A 17,532-nucleotide genomic window follows, 5' to 3' on the forward strand; every position below is an offset into this window, starting at 1 on the left:
GGGAATAAATCAGGCATGGTTAATGGATGCAAAAATTCAGTTACATAGATAGAATGAACAATATTTGACAGCACAACAAAGTGACTATAATCAACAATAAGTTAGGGTATACTTTAAAATAACTAAGAGTAGAATTGGAATATTGTAACACAAAGAAATGATACATGCCTATGGTGATGAATACCCCAATTAACCTGATATAATTAATTCACTTTGTATGCCTGTACCAAAATATCACATGTACCCTATAAAGATATACAATTACGTACCCATAATAATTAAATTAAAAATTTTAAAAAGGGCAATGGACTTGAATAGACATTTCTCCAAAGATATACGAACAGCCAAAAAGCACATAAAAGATACTCAACATCATTAGTCACTAGGGAAGTGCAACTTCATACCTGCTAAGATGACTACCATCAAAAAATCAGAAAATACAAGCGTTGGCAACAATGCTCAAAAACTGGAATGTACACTGCTGGTAGGAATACACAATAGCTACAGCAGCAATGGAAAACAGTTTGGTGGACTCTCAAAAAGTTGTGCTTTTTTAAAGTTAAATGTAGAATTACCATATGACCCAGCAATTCCACCACTAAGCATATACCCAAAAGGACTGAAAATGGGCAAATACTTGTACACAAAAGTTCATAGCAGCATTATTCACAATAGCCAAAAGATGGAAACAATCCAAACACCTATCACAGGATGAATGGATAAAAATGTGGTATATTCATACAATGGAATATTCAACCATAGAAATTAATGAAGTATTGATGTATGCTACAGATGTAGATAACCTTTAAAAATAATGTTAAATGAGGCTGGGCGCAGTGGCTCACACCTGTAATCCTAGCACTCTGAGAGGCCTAGGTGGGAGAATCACTCAAAGTCAGGAGTTCAAGACCAGCCTGAGCAAGAGCGAGATCCCATCTCTACTAAAAATAGGAAGAAATTAGCAGACAACTAAAAATATATAGAAAAAATTAGGCAGGCATGGTGGCGTATGCCTGTAATTCCAGCTACTACGGAGGCTGAGGCAGAAGGATTGCTTGAGCCCAGAAGTTTGACATTGCTTTGAGCTAGCCTGAGGCCACAGCACCCTAGCCTGGGCAACAGAATAAGACTCGTCTCAAAAAAAAAAAAGAAAGAAAGAATGTTAAATGAAAGAAGCCAGACACAAAAGGTCACATGTTATATGGTTCTATTTATACGAAACATTGAGAATACGTAAATCCATACTCAGAAAGCTGACTAGTGGTTGCCAAGGGCTTGGGGGAGGGGAAATGGGGAGTGACTACTAAATAGGTATAAGGTTTCCTTTGGAGGTGATGAAAATGTCCTGAACTAGAAAGAGGTGATGGTTGCACAACATTGTTAATCTACTAAGCGCCCTTGATTTGTACACTTTAAAATGGTTAGTAGTTAATTTTATATTATATAAACGTATCACAATTTTTTAAATTGGAAATTTAAATGGGAAAAAAAACAGTCCAAGAGGGAATGCCTCTTGGATATCCTAAGCAATCAGCCTTGTAGAGCATATGAAGGTACAATTTAAAGAAAATACTACCTCTGCTAAATGTCAATACAAGGGCATTAAAACACTAAAATTTCAGAGTTCAACTTAGAAACATATACATAAATACTTCTGGTATCATTTTCAGAACTTCCACTTAATCTATGTCTGAATATAATTATAACTTTGGGAATAACCAGTTGCCCAGGGAAAATATAAACTTATAATAGACTAAAATAATAATGTCAATGCTAATTCATTTTACTGTCAACAAAAGAATGTATTAATAAAAAATGTAAAAGGTGCAGTCATCTTGTTCTGCACAAGACAGTGAGGGTGCATTATTCAATCCACCATGTTTTAAAGTGAGTTCTTTGAGTGGTATGAAGAAATTATGGTCTGTCCAACAGCGACACAATAGTTACCAATTAGTGAATATCTAAAATGGGACACTGAGCTAAGTAGTTTACTGTACTTACATTATTCTGAATTTTCACAATCATTCTGCCTTTTTCAGATGAGGAAACTGACTCAGAGAGTTCCCCAAGACCAAGCAACTGACACTTGGAATAAAAGGGTTTCAAGGATTCAGATCCTAGCTCTGCTGACATACCTGTGAGATCTTGGTTATTTAATTTCTCCAAATTTCAATTTCCTTATCTGTAAGATGGAAACGGTTGTTGTGAGCATTTAAATAATAAAATTGTTGATACAATGGAAAATATAAAGCCTTAAAAATATATATATGTAAAATGTCCTTATCCTAAAGAATGCCTGCCAAAGTATTTAGGGGTAACGTGCCTGCAACTTAATTTTCAAATGATTCCACAAAATAAACACACATAGAGAAAATAAGGCAAAATATTAACAATTGTTAAATCTGAATAGCCAAGTGTTCATTTTACTATTCTTTCAACTTTATGTTTGAAAATTTTCATAATAAAAAGTTGAAAAAAAGAAGCATTTCCTTAACTAATTTGGATCAAATGGCAAGTGAGAAAAGCAAAGTGCAGATCTTTGCATGTAACAGGCCACTTTTTGTGAATAAAAAAGGGTGGTAGGTATGTGTATATTCATATTTACTCCAGGAATAAAATAAGCCTGGAAGAACACATAGGAAAGAGATAACACCTATTCACTATGGCGGGTAACTGGCTTAATGTAGAATAAATATGAGAGAGAGATTTCTCACTACACTTTTTTATCCCAGCTCTGCCATTTTTCCACTATTTTGAGCTAAGTAACCATTTATAACTTTTTAATTAAACCACAAAATATGTCCTCTTCTTTTTTGATACACAATACTGAATGGCCTATTCAGAAGAAACTATCCCAAAGCCTAAAGTCAATGTTAAAGACAGATCTTTTAAGATGGTTACAATCCTAAAACAAACATCTATAAGCATTCTTCCTTATTTAAAAAAAAAAAAAATGGGAAAAAATCCAAATTTAGAGCTTCAAGTAAAAATTTACTCAATAGGCCAGGCACAGTAGTTCACGCCTATAATCCCAGCACTCTGGGAGGCCAAGGCCGGATGATCCCTTGAGCTTAGGAGTTCAAGACCAGCCTGAGCGAGAGCCAGACCCTATCTATACTAAAAATAGAAAAAAATTAGTCCAGCATTTTTCAGGCACCTGTAGTCCCAGCTACTCCAGAGACTGCGGCAAGAGAATTGCTGGAGCCCAGGAGTTTGAGATTACAGTGAGCTATGATGATGCCACTGCACTCTAGCCCTAGTGACACAGTGACAACAGTCTCACAAAAAAAAGTATAAAATTTACTCAATTACTATGACATATGAGATCACATATACTGTAGTAACTTTCTATTACTGTCCATGACCATATTCTTTACAAAAACAACACAAGAACATGGGTAATAAACCAATTCTAATCAAACTATCATGTGGTTCGTTCTATGAGATTCCTCCTCCATTAAATTTAAAAACGGTACAACAGGCAGAAGAGTAAAACAGTATGCTCAGCAACTACCCAAGAAATGCTGAGCACAAAATGATTTTCCTATCTTCTTTAAATTCTCTATTATCTCAACATCTAAAAATGTATCACCACTCAAAAATGGGTGATGAATAACTGCTATATACAAAGCCCAAATCTTGACAGCATCAAGCAGAAAAATACTAAGTCAATTCCTAAAGTCTAAATATACACACTTACATAAACCTTAAAGGTAAACTCCAGTAAACAGGAATAAGAAAATTCAGGATGACACTGCCATGAACCTCTCACTCTCTACATTAACAATGAGTTTAGAACAGGAAGATGCTGCTAATATAAATTAATAATTAAAACAAGAAAACTAATTAAAAGGCTTCACTGAAAAGAGTAAGGAAAAACTAAGAGCAACATGACGTACACGAGTCATTTGTCACTCAAAAAGTACTACAAACACTGCAAAACTATTTTCTAAACAAATGGAAAATCAGTGCACTACTACTTCAATGAGAGGAAGCGAAAAAGAAACTGTCTAGGAAGAGAAGATGGAGTTAAGCAAACACCTCTGACATCCTAATTGAAAACTACTATAACTCCTGGAAATAGACTCCCGGGAAATTTGGCGGGCACTCTTAAGGTTTGGGCTCCACGGTGTGGGACCGCCACACCTCTCTCTCCACCTCCTTCTTGAGGGTGGAAGGAGTGCCTGGAAAGCTCCGCCCCCATCGCCCAGTCCAAGAGAGGGGCGGGTGCAAGGAGAGGTGGCACGAGGCCGAGGGAGGGGAGAGCCCGCCCAGGTGACTGGGGCTGGAGGCGGAGACACAGTCCGGGAAGGGGGCCACCGTACGGCAAGGAAGATGGAGCCCCCCAGTCCGTACGGAACGGAGATTGGAAGGACTAGAAGGAAAAAGGTGACAAGGGAAATGAAAGGCGCCCCTCCTCCAGGTAGGGGCGGACACACCCCGCCCCCCACTCCGGGCGGAAGAGTTACTCTCGGGAAGCTTCTCTTGGGGACTGGAGGAAGAACGCAGAGGCCCCGCCCCCGGGAAAGGAATCAGGAGCAGGAAAAGTCCTGTCAGGCCCCGCGCCCAGCCTCCCCGCCGGCCCGCCCCCTCCCCGCCGGCAGTCCAAGCAGGTGCCGCCCCTCCCCCAGCCCGGCGCCCACTCTCCCGCCTGGCCGGCTGCGCGCCCTGTCTCCTCGCTCCCCTGCCGGAGAGCCGTCTCCCTCCTTAGCCAACTCACCTTCCCGAGCGGCTCCGCCGCTACCCTCCCCCCGACCCCGCCAGCGGCCACAGCTCACACACACACCGCCTCAGGTCCCGCACTCACTCTCCCTCACTCACACACACACAGCGCGACCACGGCTCCAGGGAGGCCCACATATTATGCGTCACTCGCGTGTTACGTGCCCCGCGCGCGCGCGCTAGCTTGGCGCGAGGATCGCGATCAGAGGGCGGGAGGAGAACGCCAGCGCAAGCAGAGGAAAATCAAGAGCCCCGAGGACGCCTGGGAAATGAAGTTCCGCGTCTAGGGGCGGGGCCAATAAAGTCCTGATTGACGCATGAGCACTTGGCCCCGCGCATTGACTGCGGGGATTTGTAGTTCTTTAGTTGACTACAAACTGCTCTGTACTCATTGGCTGCTTCGGAAGGCGGAAGCGAAAAGTGAAGGTACCGAGCCTTCCAAGATAGAACTATAACCGCCTGATACCGTCTTAGCGACTCACTCTGTGTGTGTCAGCAGAGAGCTTCTGTTTCAGTCTCCCATTGCCTCATACCTAGAACATACCAGGATATAAGAAAATATTTCCCACATACAAATCACCGCACTCGTTAAACAGAAGGCACTGGTTTCTCTTTTGTCTTTCTGTTCAAGACCTAGCCTGTAGGAATAGATATTTATTGCCAGATATTACGTGTGAGGTAGAGAAATGAAAAATCAAAACCCCAATGGTCCCAGCCTGAGCAAGAGCGAGACCTCGTCTCTACTAAAAAAATCGAAAGACATTAGCTGGACAACTAAAAATATATATATAAAAAAAATTAACCGGACATGGTGGCGCATGCTTGTAGTCTAAGCTACTCGGGAGGCTGAGGCAGAAGGATTGCTTGAGCCCAGGAGTTTGAGGTTGCTGTGAGCTAGGCTGACGCCCCGGAACTCTAGCCCTGGCAACAGAGTAAGAATCTGTCTAAAAAAAAAAAAAATCCATTGGTTAAGGCAAGACTGACCTCGCAGATATTTAATTCAATTCCTTCATTTTGCAGTGAGTGACATGCCTAACATCACACAATTAATAGCAGAACTAGAAGACTGCTTACTCTGACCCAGGGATCCCTTTTGGAGGGCATGAAAGATAAACGTGACTTCACAGTTGCATAGAATCTCGACCTCATAAGATACTACCCAGCTTTCAAGGCCTGATCACAACTCATTATCTCTCTGGGAATCCTGAGCAAGTGTCTGTGCATTTCCATGGAGCCCTCACAGCCAATACTTTCTCATGGAGAACACGAGCCATAGTGAGCCTCCTGCCATGCTCAGGTTCCACAGCTGGTATGAAGCCTGAATGCTGGGTCTCTGGGATCCATTCATCACTGGATCCCATTTCCTTCTTTCCAGAAGAGATCTTCCTTCACTTAAATGTGTTAATTCTAGAATGTGTGGTGGCAGTGCCACACACAGACATGTCACCTCTCTGTAATCCTTTCTCCTGCCACAACACACAGCTCTCTTCTCTGTGCTTTTGGAACTTTGCCTATATTGGTGATGGCCACTATCATTTACTTTGCTTTTTTCTTTAGTTTTGTTTGAGACAGGGTCTTGTTCTGTCACCCAGGCTGGAGTATCTCACTGTAACCTCAAACTCCTGGGCTCAAGCAATCCTCCTGCCTCAGCCTCCTGAGTAGCTAGGACTATAGGCAACACATGCCACCATGCCTAGCTAATTTTTTAATATTTTTTTTTAGAGACAGGATCTCACTATGTTGCCCAGGCTGATCTTGAACTCCTGGCTTCAAGTGATCCTCCTGCCTCAGCCTCCCAGAGTGCTGGGATTATAGGCGTGAGCCACAGAGCCCAGATACCATTTACTTTGACTTTACAGCAGGCTCAGCTCTTAGCCAAGTATTTTAGCCACACTCTCTTCATTTAACCCTCACTACCACCCACAGAGTAGGTATGGTTAGCCACCTTTACAAATGAGAAATCTGAACCCAGAGAGGCAGATCAAGAAATGGAGCCCAGGTTCATGGGTCCAGAGGCTGGGTTCTTAACCTGTATATGCCTTTCCTTCCAGCACTCCATCAGGCGACTTTCCTGCCATGCCTCCCTGGGTCATGAACCCAAACTGTATGGGGATGGAGTGTTTGAACCTTAGATATCTTCCCTCCGTCCATGATTTAGCCAGCCCAGTAGTAACTTTCCCACTAGCTGGGGTCCTGAATGGCAGAGCCCTTGGGGAAACCCAAGGTCCAGCCCACCTGCTCCTGGCACTGCCTCAGCCTGCCACCAGATGGCAATGCTCTCCTTCAGAAACCCAGCCTGGATCCCTGGGTTGGTGGCAGGGGGGTGGTAAGAAGACTCAAGGAGGGGCTTTGGAGAAACCAGGGCCCAGGAGGCTGGGAAAGCAGAGCAGGAGACTACAGGGCCTGCCCAGAAGCCACTCTCTCAAGAATGTCTCTGTAACTTCTGTAGCCTCTTCTACCCCTGCCAACACCACCCCACACATAACCATACACTGCAGGTACCCCCAGACACCCCCTCAACACCTGCCCCAGGGAAGTGGAAGGGGCAGCACCCAGGCTTTCCTGGCACATTCCAAGTGTGCTTGGTGACACAGTTCACAGGACAGGCATTACCCACATGTGCCAGCTACAGAGGCATGCACACCTGTGCATTAGCCACCAGTCCTCACAAATAACACTTTCATGTCTAAGCATATGCAAACACAAAGCTACAGATGACCCAGGGCCACACCCAGCTTGGCTCTAGCACATCAGTCCTCAATCATTGGAAAGAGATTTCTTGGCCTCTTTGCTAGAACATCTCTGGATTCTGTCTCACCCTGCTCTGCCTGTTTTCCCCTTCCACATGGTGTGCCTGAGAAAGAAGTAACCCCATCTGAAAGGGCAAGGAGTGCTGGTGGGGCTTCCCAGAAGCAAAAAAAGAGCAAGAACAGCCAAGCCCTGGCCCCAGGACCAAGGGCTACAGACTTCAGCATGTTCTCCCTGCTTCCACCCCCAAGCATGCCCACTCCCTGGGGTAGGAAAATGGATAGCACAAAGTCCCCTGGGCCTCAAGCTGCTCCTCCTTTCTCCCCCACCCCCTCGATACCCTTCTAGGAGCCTTTCACTCCAGAACCTAGGCTCATCTGACCCAGGTGCTCCCGCCAGACCATCCTCACCCCGAAGCCACCCCACACCTCTCGTGCTTCCTTCTGCAACTCCCCAAGGCTGAGAGGTGAGACCAGCTGGCCCATATCCACTCCTGCTCTCCTGTTGGCTGGAGACTGCTACTGCAAGTGTCCAGGAATGTCAGGAGCCACCAAGAAGATGCTGAGGGCTGGCCGGGCGCGGTGGCTCACACCTGTAATCCTAGCACTCTGGGAGGCCAAGGCAGGTGGATCGTTTGAGCTCAGGAGTTCGAGATCATCCCGAGCAAGAGCGAGACCCTGTCTCTACCAAAAAAAAATCGAAAGAAATTACTTGGACAGCTAAAAATATATACAGAAAACTAGCCAGGCATGGTGGCACATGCCTGTCGTCCCAACTACTCAGGAGGCTGAGGCAGGAGGATTGCTTGAGCCCAGGAGTTTGAGGTTGCTGTGAGCGAGGCTGACGCCATGGCCTTCTAGCCCGGGCAACAGAGTGAGGCTCCATCTCAAAAAAAAAAAAAAAAGAAGATGCTGAGGGCTACAAGGTTGGGAATCCCAGCCTAGACAAAGGGGAAATTCCAATGTTTCCCTGGGCGCCCTGCTCATTGCTAGGGACCTCTACACCGCCCCCCTCGAAAATGAGTAGAGGGGACACTACCCAATTCCCCAAGAAGTGTGCAAAGTGACTACTTTCATTTCAGGAAGGAAGAAACTGAGGCCTCACAAAGACGGCAGCTTAAGCCCCACCTTGTCCAGTGGTCCCCACCTTCTGATCCCACAGGCACAACTTCATAGAGGGGTCAGAGGCCCAAGTGGGAAATGAAGCAGTGAATCCCATCTCCACCCCAGCTCCGATGTATCATGACCCTGGCCAGAGAGAGGAGCCCCACGCAATATTTAGGATACTTATACTAAAAATATATATACTCATTGTTTATCTGAAATTCAAATTGAACTGATCATCCTATATTTTATCTGGCAACCCTACCTCAGAGCCACTGCTCAGCCACAGACCCCAAGGACTCCCTTCCTGTGGCCCCCAAGGCCTCACTTTAATCATCTGCAAAATGGTAAGAAGCAAATCAGAACAGCTGCCTCCCAATGAGTTTCGTTAAAGATTAGACAGGTTCAAACAGTCAAAACTCCCTTATCCAAAAGCTGATGATCTGGGGGATATCAGGTTCAAATTCTCCCCTTCGACCCTTTTTTAACTCCATCACTGATCGTTAGGGATGAGAAAAGAGTTTCTTTTACTGTATTGGGGAAAGTTTAGAGAAGGAGGTAGCTCAGTGGCCAAGTCTAGCTTTGGAGGCAAACTGAGCTGGGTCCCAGTACTGGTGCTCTCGTTTGCCAGCTGTGGGACCTTGGACTAGTGACTTCAATTCTCTTGAGCTTCAATTTCAGTGGGAATAATACTACCTCCTTTCCAGCACTGCTATGAGAATTAAATGTGATAATGCATCTGAAGTGCTCAGCTTGGGACCTGGTGCACAGTAAATGCTGTGTAAGTGATGACTATTGCTACTTTGGTTATTCTTGGTTTGTGGCTCTCCCTGTTGGAATTCTTCAAGACTACCTCAACACTGGTTGATTTCTCTTTGCCCCCAGCACTACTTGCTGGAGGAGCTCAGGCTCTCTGCATTTAAATGAGAAACTAGCTTCTTACCAGAAATATACTAGGGCATATTTCTAGAAGCACTGGAAAGTAGTGGAATAGCCACTCTTTGGGATCACCTATCCACTCTCTGTCCCAGCAGGAGAATCTGCTATAGGCCTCCTCAAACCTGAAAGGGCTCAGCTAATCAAGGGTGGAGGTCAGTCAAGGTTAAGGAGCCCCTTGGATGTGAAGCCAGACACGTCGCCCTCCCCAAACCAGGCCATCCACCCTGCCTTCCTTCTGGGATGAAGTCTGCATCTGGAACCCTTGCCCAGAGAGCACTTACCTCCTTCCCTGGGGTCCTCTGATACAATAATGATATCATAATCAAAGTAGAGGCCACAGGGGTGGCCAGGAATGGTATACCCTGGACCACATTCACCAGGGACATGTACAGCATGAAGGAAGGGCTAGAGCATGAAGAGGGCCAAACTCTGCCTTCCAGGCAACTCTCAGTTCTATCTGATCCCCCAGCCTGGCTGTCAGTTATCATCTCAACTGACATCTGAGGCCCTTCCCCTCTCAGAGGCCATGCACCAGGTAAGGATTGAGGCTGGGGAACAGATACAAAGAAGGTAGGAAGCAAGCACACCCAGCTTCTTTTGCCTCAGCTTCCCGGGGTTGTAAATCCTTCCTGAGGAAAGAACAGTGGAGTCTACACTGGAGAGAGAGCCTAAGTTGGCCTGGCCTCCAAGCTCCCAGAAGCCCCTGGATTTTGTCAATCCCTGTTTGTAGCCAAAAGACCTTTCTGTGGGATTCAGGGATGTCTGGCCTGACCCATTTGAAGGTACTCTGGGGGCTCCTGGGGCAGACCCTGATGAAGACTCAGGTAAAAGCTTCCCACTCTAACAGTTCTTTCATTTTGAAAGGTCCTGGAGAAGAATGGCTTTGTCTAATGGGAGGATGTTGGTCTGACCCCAATTCGGAGATCAGAGACCCACTACCACCACCTACAGTAACCTCCTGGCTCTCCCCTGGGATGGATTTGGTTGCCATGGGCCTGGATCTCTGAAAGATGTTGCCAGATATAGCCTGGAGTGTCCAGTTAGGCCTGGGAGCCAAAGTCACCAAGGAGAGGCATTTCTAGACATAAATTGTGTCTTGGGCTCTTACCATGGGGCAGCTCTTCTTCATCCCTTAGAGTTGGGGATGTCTCTCTGTGAAAAGTCACATGATGTTCCTGGGGGCAGCCCTCTCTGCCCAGCTCCTGCTTCACCAGGTCCAGATTTGTCACAAGATAGCCTTTTGTGAAGTCACAAAGCTGGCTGCCTCCCAACAGGACCAAGAACCAGGACAACTAGGTATCAGTGGCCATGACGGAGGGGAAGGAGGACTTCAGAAGCCTCGTTTGGACTCTGGAGAGTGTTAGTGGGGTCTGTAAGGGATCACTGGACCAGCCTCAGGTTGTTGTGGGTGAGGGGGTTTATTGGAGACTCAGGATGAAGAGAATTTCTCAGATCTCAGTCATTGCCAAAAGGTAAGAGCAGCCAGGGCCTGGGACTGGGGTCCTTGGCCATGGTCCTGTCCCTTGGGAACCTAGGGTGGGAGGATGACCCTTGCCCCAAGTGAGTATATATAAGGGTCATGATCACTGACATTTTTGGTGTTCTGTGGAAAGGGGAAGTTAAAACCCCTGAGCCAGGGACCAGATCTTCCCCTCAGTGTGATCCATCCATGATCATCCATTTGAATTTTCTACCTGCTTCCTAGGCAAGCACATACTACTAAATTGCGCTGCGTTATAAAGCAGCCCTGATAGCCTTGGGGTAGCCCTACCTGTTGGACTGCTCAGAGGAAGAAGAGTGTTAGGAGAAGAAACAGGAGTGCCCGGTGCCCACTCCTCCAGAGTGTAGAGACTCTTGCCTCCCAAGGAGCCAATTCAGGGAGAAAATAGGAGGGAGGAGAAAGTGTCATTTCATAAAATGTGGAAAGTCAGTCACTGCCTTGGAAGGTCACACTTTGTATGTGGGGGATGAGGAGAGACACTTGATGGAAGCCTTGTCTTGAAAATAAATGACCTATAATCCCAGCATTTTGGGAGGCTGAGGCGGGAGGATCTCTTGAGCCCAGGAGTTTGAGATCAGCCTGGTCAACATAGTAAGACCCCATCTCTAGAAAAAAAACAAATGAACAAAATTGTGTTTTTGGTTAGGATCCCTGAGCTCCTGTTCTGTTCCTCTTGCTCTGTACCCTGTGTCCCCTGTGCTGAGGAGGATGCAGCACACGGTGGAGATCACAGGCCCTGCCCTTAAGGACCCACAGTTTGGGGACAGAGTGACTGTGCCCAGCTCCTTTCCTTAAAAGGAAGGCTGCTATTCCAGGAAGTGGTGGGGCAACCTGGAACCCAGGAGCCCTGTGTCCCAGTCCAGGACCCTACATTTTACGAAGGTAAGAACTGACTGGAATCTTAAGGACTTTTGGCAGTTAAGTGAAGGCAGCATTCTACTGTCTGCAGGTCTGGGTCTTGGGTTCCTTCCTTCTGTTGAGAATGGCTCACTACCATGTATCTCCACCCAGACCAGGGAGACCTCATGGCCATTTTGTCCCTATGTTCAAGCTATACTTCCATAGAGGGCTTCTGCTGTCTGTACTACGGAACCAGCAGGTATGTTATGGGACAGGCCTGGCCTGAGGTATTGCAGACTAGAGGGTGACCCCGGACAAGTTTTCTTATTCATTCCCTATGAGTATGGTTTTACTAGATCTATGATTTGCAGATTTTATTAGTATTATTATTTTACCACAGAATCCTTTTTTTCCCAGTGAAATCTTGTATACCTCTTCATTAAATAGATGTTAGGAGTCGGAGGACATGGTATGGCAGAGTCCCTACCAATTCTGAGGAACTCCTAGGGTTCTAAGGAACCTAATTTGAAAACCATGCACCACGTGGCTTCTAGACCCTTTCAAGTTTGGCCTCCCACAAATCTGTGACTACAGAGCCCAAGCTTTATGAAGGATGGGAACAAGACAAAGAATGCCACATTGAGTGGCTACCTCAGAGTCCTGCCCTGGGTATTTCCCCCACTACCACTTCTCAATTCCTGATTCCAGTTCAGCTTATTTCCAACCACCAGTGTGTCCCCAGCCCACCTCTCACCTGGCCCTCTGCTCCCAACTTTGCTTCTCTTTTGCAGGCTCTGAAATTAGTATCTAGGGCTCTGGGACTTGAAGCCCACATGGGGGTTCTAAGCCAGGAGTACAATAGTCGCCTCTCTGTACCTGAATCCAGTAGGCAGGAGACAGGAGACTGTCTTTCTCCAGGTGACAGTTATCTTTGCCTGACTCTCTTCTGAGATTCATGGAGTCTTTGGAGTTGTCTTTGTCCTTTTTTGAATGCAGGACATATTTTATTTCATGGGACTGCCAACCTCACCTTGGAGCCAGAAGATGCCCAGGGCACCCTGCGTGGTGCACAAAACCTGCCCTCCCCATTTTCTTTTCTCCTAAGATACCTATCAGAGGGGAGGCAGGCAAGGTGGGCTCCCCACCCCACATGCCAGGCAGGTCTGGATTCTAGAGGCCTTTGTTCCAAAAATTTATGAGAAGCATCATGGCCTTGGTTTATTCTAAGGAGAACAAGTCAGGACAGCAGAGTTACGGTGTTGTGAACCTTGTCACAGGGAAAGGGAGCTGCTGCACTGTAACTGTGGGCAAAGGCTTCTCTCCTTTGTGGCAGGGGAGGCAGGGCAAAGAGGAGCAGATATTCCCCAGGGCCAGGCACCGTGAACGAACAAGACCAGCACAAGGCCCTTCAGTAAGCTGACAGACTAATACAAGGTTCTCATCACTGGCTACACATTTGAATCTCCTGCAGAGCCTTTATAAACTACCGGTGTCAGGACCCTGCCCCAGGTCAATTAAACCAGAATATCTAGGGGTGGGGCACAGGTATCAATGTTTTCTAAAGCTACCCAGGTGACCAATACTCAGCCAAGGCAGAGAACGACTAGTCTAGGAGGAGAGATTGGCATTAAGCAGAATGTGGGCATGATGACCTTCTCCCTGAGGTAGGGCCTAGAGGCCTAAAATGTTGGGGGCCTAGTGAGCTGGATCCTTCTGCTCCTGGAGGGCATGGGGCCCCTCTTACCCACCCCTACACATACCTTACACACCCCTATACACACACGCCAGAGCACCCGTTGTAGGGAAAGCAGGACAGGAGGCTCAGGGACCCAGCCCCAGGGAAAGGAGAGGCATGTACTCTAGTTTAGAATCTTGACCCTGCAACTCCCTAGTTGTGTGGCCATGGCAACCCTTTGAGCCTCAATTCCTCATCTGTAAAATGGAGGTAATAGCGCCCGCTTTGAGGATGGTTGCAAGGAGTGCAACAGGAAGCACTGGCTCACAGGACAGGCTCCAGAGATGGAGCTGGTAGCAGCAGCAGCAGCGCAACCCCAACTCAGTCTGTCAGCTCGGACGGTGCTCTCATGGTCACCCTTCCAACCTCCTTGTTTTGCACAGGAAGATCTCAAAGTCCAAGGGAGAAAGGTTTGCCCCAGCACACAGCTATGCAGAACCTGAATCTCTCACCACCCAGGCAGCTTCACAGCACAGCACCCTTTCTCCATTGGGCTTTAGTTCTCCACATTCAGCAAAACTCCTAAAATTGCTACTGGGGCTTCTAAAGCAACAAGCAGGGATTTAAAAATACTTTCAGAATACCGTATCTGAGATGCCTGATTGACTCTTGAGGCAGAGGGTGTGTTCAGCCAGTCTGGCCACTTTGGCCCAGTGGGCTGTTTGTCCTCAGTCCCCTTTGATGTTCCTGATACAGAGAAGAAGGTTCATTACCTCAGTGCCAAGGGCGTGGCCACCCTGAGGCCGATGATTACATAAGAAGATGCCACTCTGCCTGGGACTGAGGTTAGGAAGGGGGTGGGGTGGGCAAGAAAGAGAGACATTTGGTTTTCCATATAGGCCTTTTTCGTACTCTGACTTTTAAGCCAGGACATGTACTACTTTGATAAACATGAAATTGTGTTGGAAAATAAAACTGTACATGCCATTATACATTTGTCAAAACCCATAGAATGTACAACACCAAGAATGAGCCCTAATGTAGACTATGAACTTTGGCTAATGATGCTGTTTCAATGTGTCTTCATTGATTGTAACAAATCTGTACCACTCTGGTGTAGGATGTTGTTAACGGGAGAGGTGGGGCATGTGTGGTGGAAGGGAGTATATGGGAACTCTCTGTACTTTCTGCTCAATTTTGCTGTGAACTTAAATATGCTCTAAAAAATAATACAGTTGACCCTTGCACGGGTGTTAGGTGCGCTGACCCTCATGCAATAGAAAATCTGCCTATAACTTTTGTTTTCCCAAAAACTTAATGACTAATAGCCTACTGTAGGCTGGAAGCCTCACCAATAACATAAACAATCATATTTTGTATTTTATACTGTATTCTTACAATAAAGTAACTAAAGAAAATATTACTAAGAAAATCAAGCTGGGCTTGATGACATGCACCTGTAGTCCCTAAAGGTGCAGGCAGCCTTGCTGAAATAATAGGGAAATATCTAATCCACCAAGTCTCCAGAACAGAGAAAAGCAAGAAAGATGGACAACCTGACCTGTTGCAGCTGCCTGCTAATTATTCTACAGCCTCTTCTTTTTCAACTGATAACAGTAACTATTTTTTTTCCTTTCTCTTTGTCCCCATAAAATCAGCAAGCCACTTGGCCTCACTGCTGACTCCCCCTTCTCTTTCTTTGGGATGCCACACTGTTTCCCTGCTCTCTTTCTTCCCCCTCTCTTTCCTCTCTCTCTCTCTTCTAAGAAGATAAAATAAACTTTTTTACTTTTATATTGTAATATCTGCATGAGAAATCTTTCTCCATCTGCACCATGAGCACCTACCAGGCTTTCCACCCTAATAGTCCCAGCCACTTGGGAGGCTGAGGCAGAAGGATCACTTGAGCCCAGGAGTCTGAAGCTATAGTGTGCTACGATTGCACCTGCAAATAGCCATTGCACTCCAGCCTGGGCAATACAGCAAGACCCCATCTCTACAAAAAAGAAAGGAAGAGAAATTACATTTAAAGTGCTGTACTGTATTTATCAATACCGTGAGTTTACCTCATCTGTTTACAGGATGAATCATCCATCTGAAATGGCCAGCAACTGCAGGTGCAGGCCTCGATGCACGGTACATATCAAGCAATTCACCTTTTTCTTGTAATGTTATGACTTTGCTTCTTAGGAGCCCTTCCAGTATTGCTGGTGGCACTTCGTATGGGTCCTATAGTGTTATTCAAGGTTTACAGTATTGCACTAAACATGAAAAATATTCGAGAACTGCTGGAGCTCACTTTTTACTGTGATATGCAATTTGCTGGACAGATGAACTGTTCACTCAGAGATGATTAGCCTCACTCGAGGTTTTAAACCAACACAATACTTGAGCTCACTGTAATAGCAACAGGAGGTGGCTATGACAATATTACAGTAGTACAGTATGTACCATAGTTAATTTTATGCAGTTATGATTTAATACTGCATCATTGTTTGTTTATACTTCTCTTCAACTGAAAATGGCACCTCGTATTGTCTTTAAGTGTTTGTGTGTAAGTTTTGATAAATTTTAACTATAATAGATTTGCATACATTTTATGGTAGCAAACGGTAAAATAGACTAGCATCTACATATATTTTATGCATTCATGACATACCTTTTTCTTAATTTTTTTGATATTTCTAAGTTATGAGGTTCTTCTGTGAATTTTTTCAAATGGTTGCAAATCTCCAAAAAACTTTCCAATATATTTATTGAAAAAAATTTATATGTAACTGGACCTGTGCAGTTTGAACCCATATTGTTCAAGGATCAACTGTATGTTTATTAGGTTTGTATTTATAAACCTAATAGATACAGAGAATAGTACCCACTCCATGGGGTTTGCAAGGATTACATGAGCTAAGGAGGGGTTTGCAAGGATTACATGAGCTCAGGAATATAAAGGGTTTAGCCTGGCCCAATTGAGTGCCCATTATGAGTTGGGTTTTTTTTTTCTTTTTTTTTCTTGGCCATCTCTATCCCATGGTTCCCTCTCAGCTGCCACTCATGGGTGGCAGATGGTGGGAGTAGGTCCCGCCCATCCTTTATCTCAGTATGCTAAAGCATCAGAGGCTTTGTCACTAGCTTGGCCACGTGGCTTAACTGGTGATGCTGCAAGCCACACCTCTGGTGACAGTTACTAAATCCCTGTTGGAGCCAGAATCCTGCACTCAGCCCAGACTCCTGAGAGGCAGTGAACATCTGCTTTGTGCCAGGTCCCACGTTCAGCCTTCAGAGTGTTCTCTCAACAGTCCTATGAGGTAGGCATCATGCTCTGTTTTAACACATGAGTAAGCTGAGGCTCGGAGAAGTCAAATAACACATCCAAGTCTCCTGAGCTACAATCCAGGCACAGCCCCTGCTCTCCTCCATCAGAGAGGAGGCATGGGGGTGAACATTCCATCAGCACCCCGGAAATGCTTGGCCTACAGCACTCCACCATCCCACCCCCTCAGTAGCCTACTGAAGATGCCACCTTGGAGGATGACCTCTTCTTCCCAGAGGGGCTAGAGTAGCCTGGTGGCCTTCACCAGGTCTATTGGGACACTTGCCCTAGGGCGGGATAAAGAAGCATCCCGGCCCTCTCCTTAGCGGCCCAGGGTTGGGGGTGCTAGAGCAGTGGGCCTGATTCCCCCCAAACTCCAAAAGGTTTCTCTTTCATCCCCCTGATCCTCCATCCAGTCACACTCATTTTTCAGTTTTTCAGCTTTTCTTGCTTGGTTCTCTTTCCATTGTAATATAAAGCTTGTGCTACACAGTCAGGCTAAGGCCTTTGCCCATCCTCCCTCTCCCAGCCTCCCACACCCTTTGCAGGCAGCTCATGTCACCCTCTATGAAGCCCCTTGCCTGCCTCTTTCCCCAGGCGAGAGGGAGATGAGGAGGAGGAGCTAGCCTGGAGGTTCAGATCTTCTATGTGGCGGCTGGACACAATCTGGAGAGGCTTCCTGAAGGTGGTGAGT

General features: G+C 46.1%; 1 protein-coding gene across 1 annotated transcript in view; it reads right to left on the reverse strand.

Moving 5' to 3' along the window:
• The window catches only part of VPRBP (Vpr (HIV-1) binding protein), a 69,599-nt gene extending 64,752 nt beyond the window's left edge, over positions 1 to 4,847 (reverse strand). The window contains 1 exon segment of the mRNA XM_012638884.1: positions 4,721 to 4,847. The gene's annotated coding sequence lies outside the window, so the exon portion shown is untranslated.
• Between the last annotated feature and the right edge of the window lie 12,685 nt (positions 4,848 to 17,532).

This window comes from Propithecus coquereli, unplaced genomic scaffold (genome assembly GCF_000956105.1).
Source record: "Propithecus coquereli isolate 6110/MARCELLA unplaced genomic scaffold, Pcoq_1.0 Scaffold1, whole genome shotgun sequence".
NCBI classification, from domain to species: domain Eukaryota; kingdom Metazoa; phylum Chordata; class Mammalia; order Primates; family Indriidae; genus Propithecus; species Propithecus coquereli.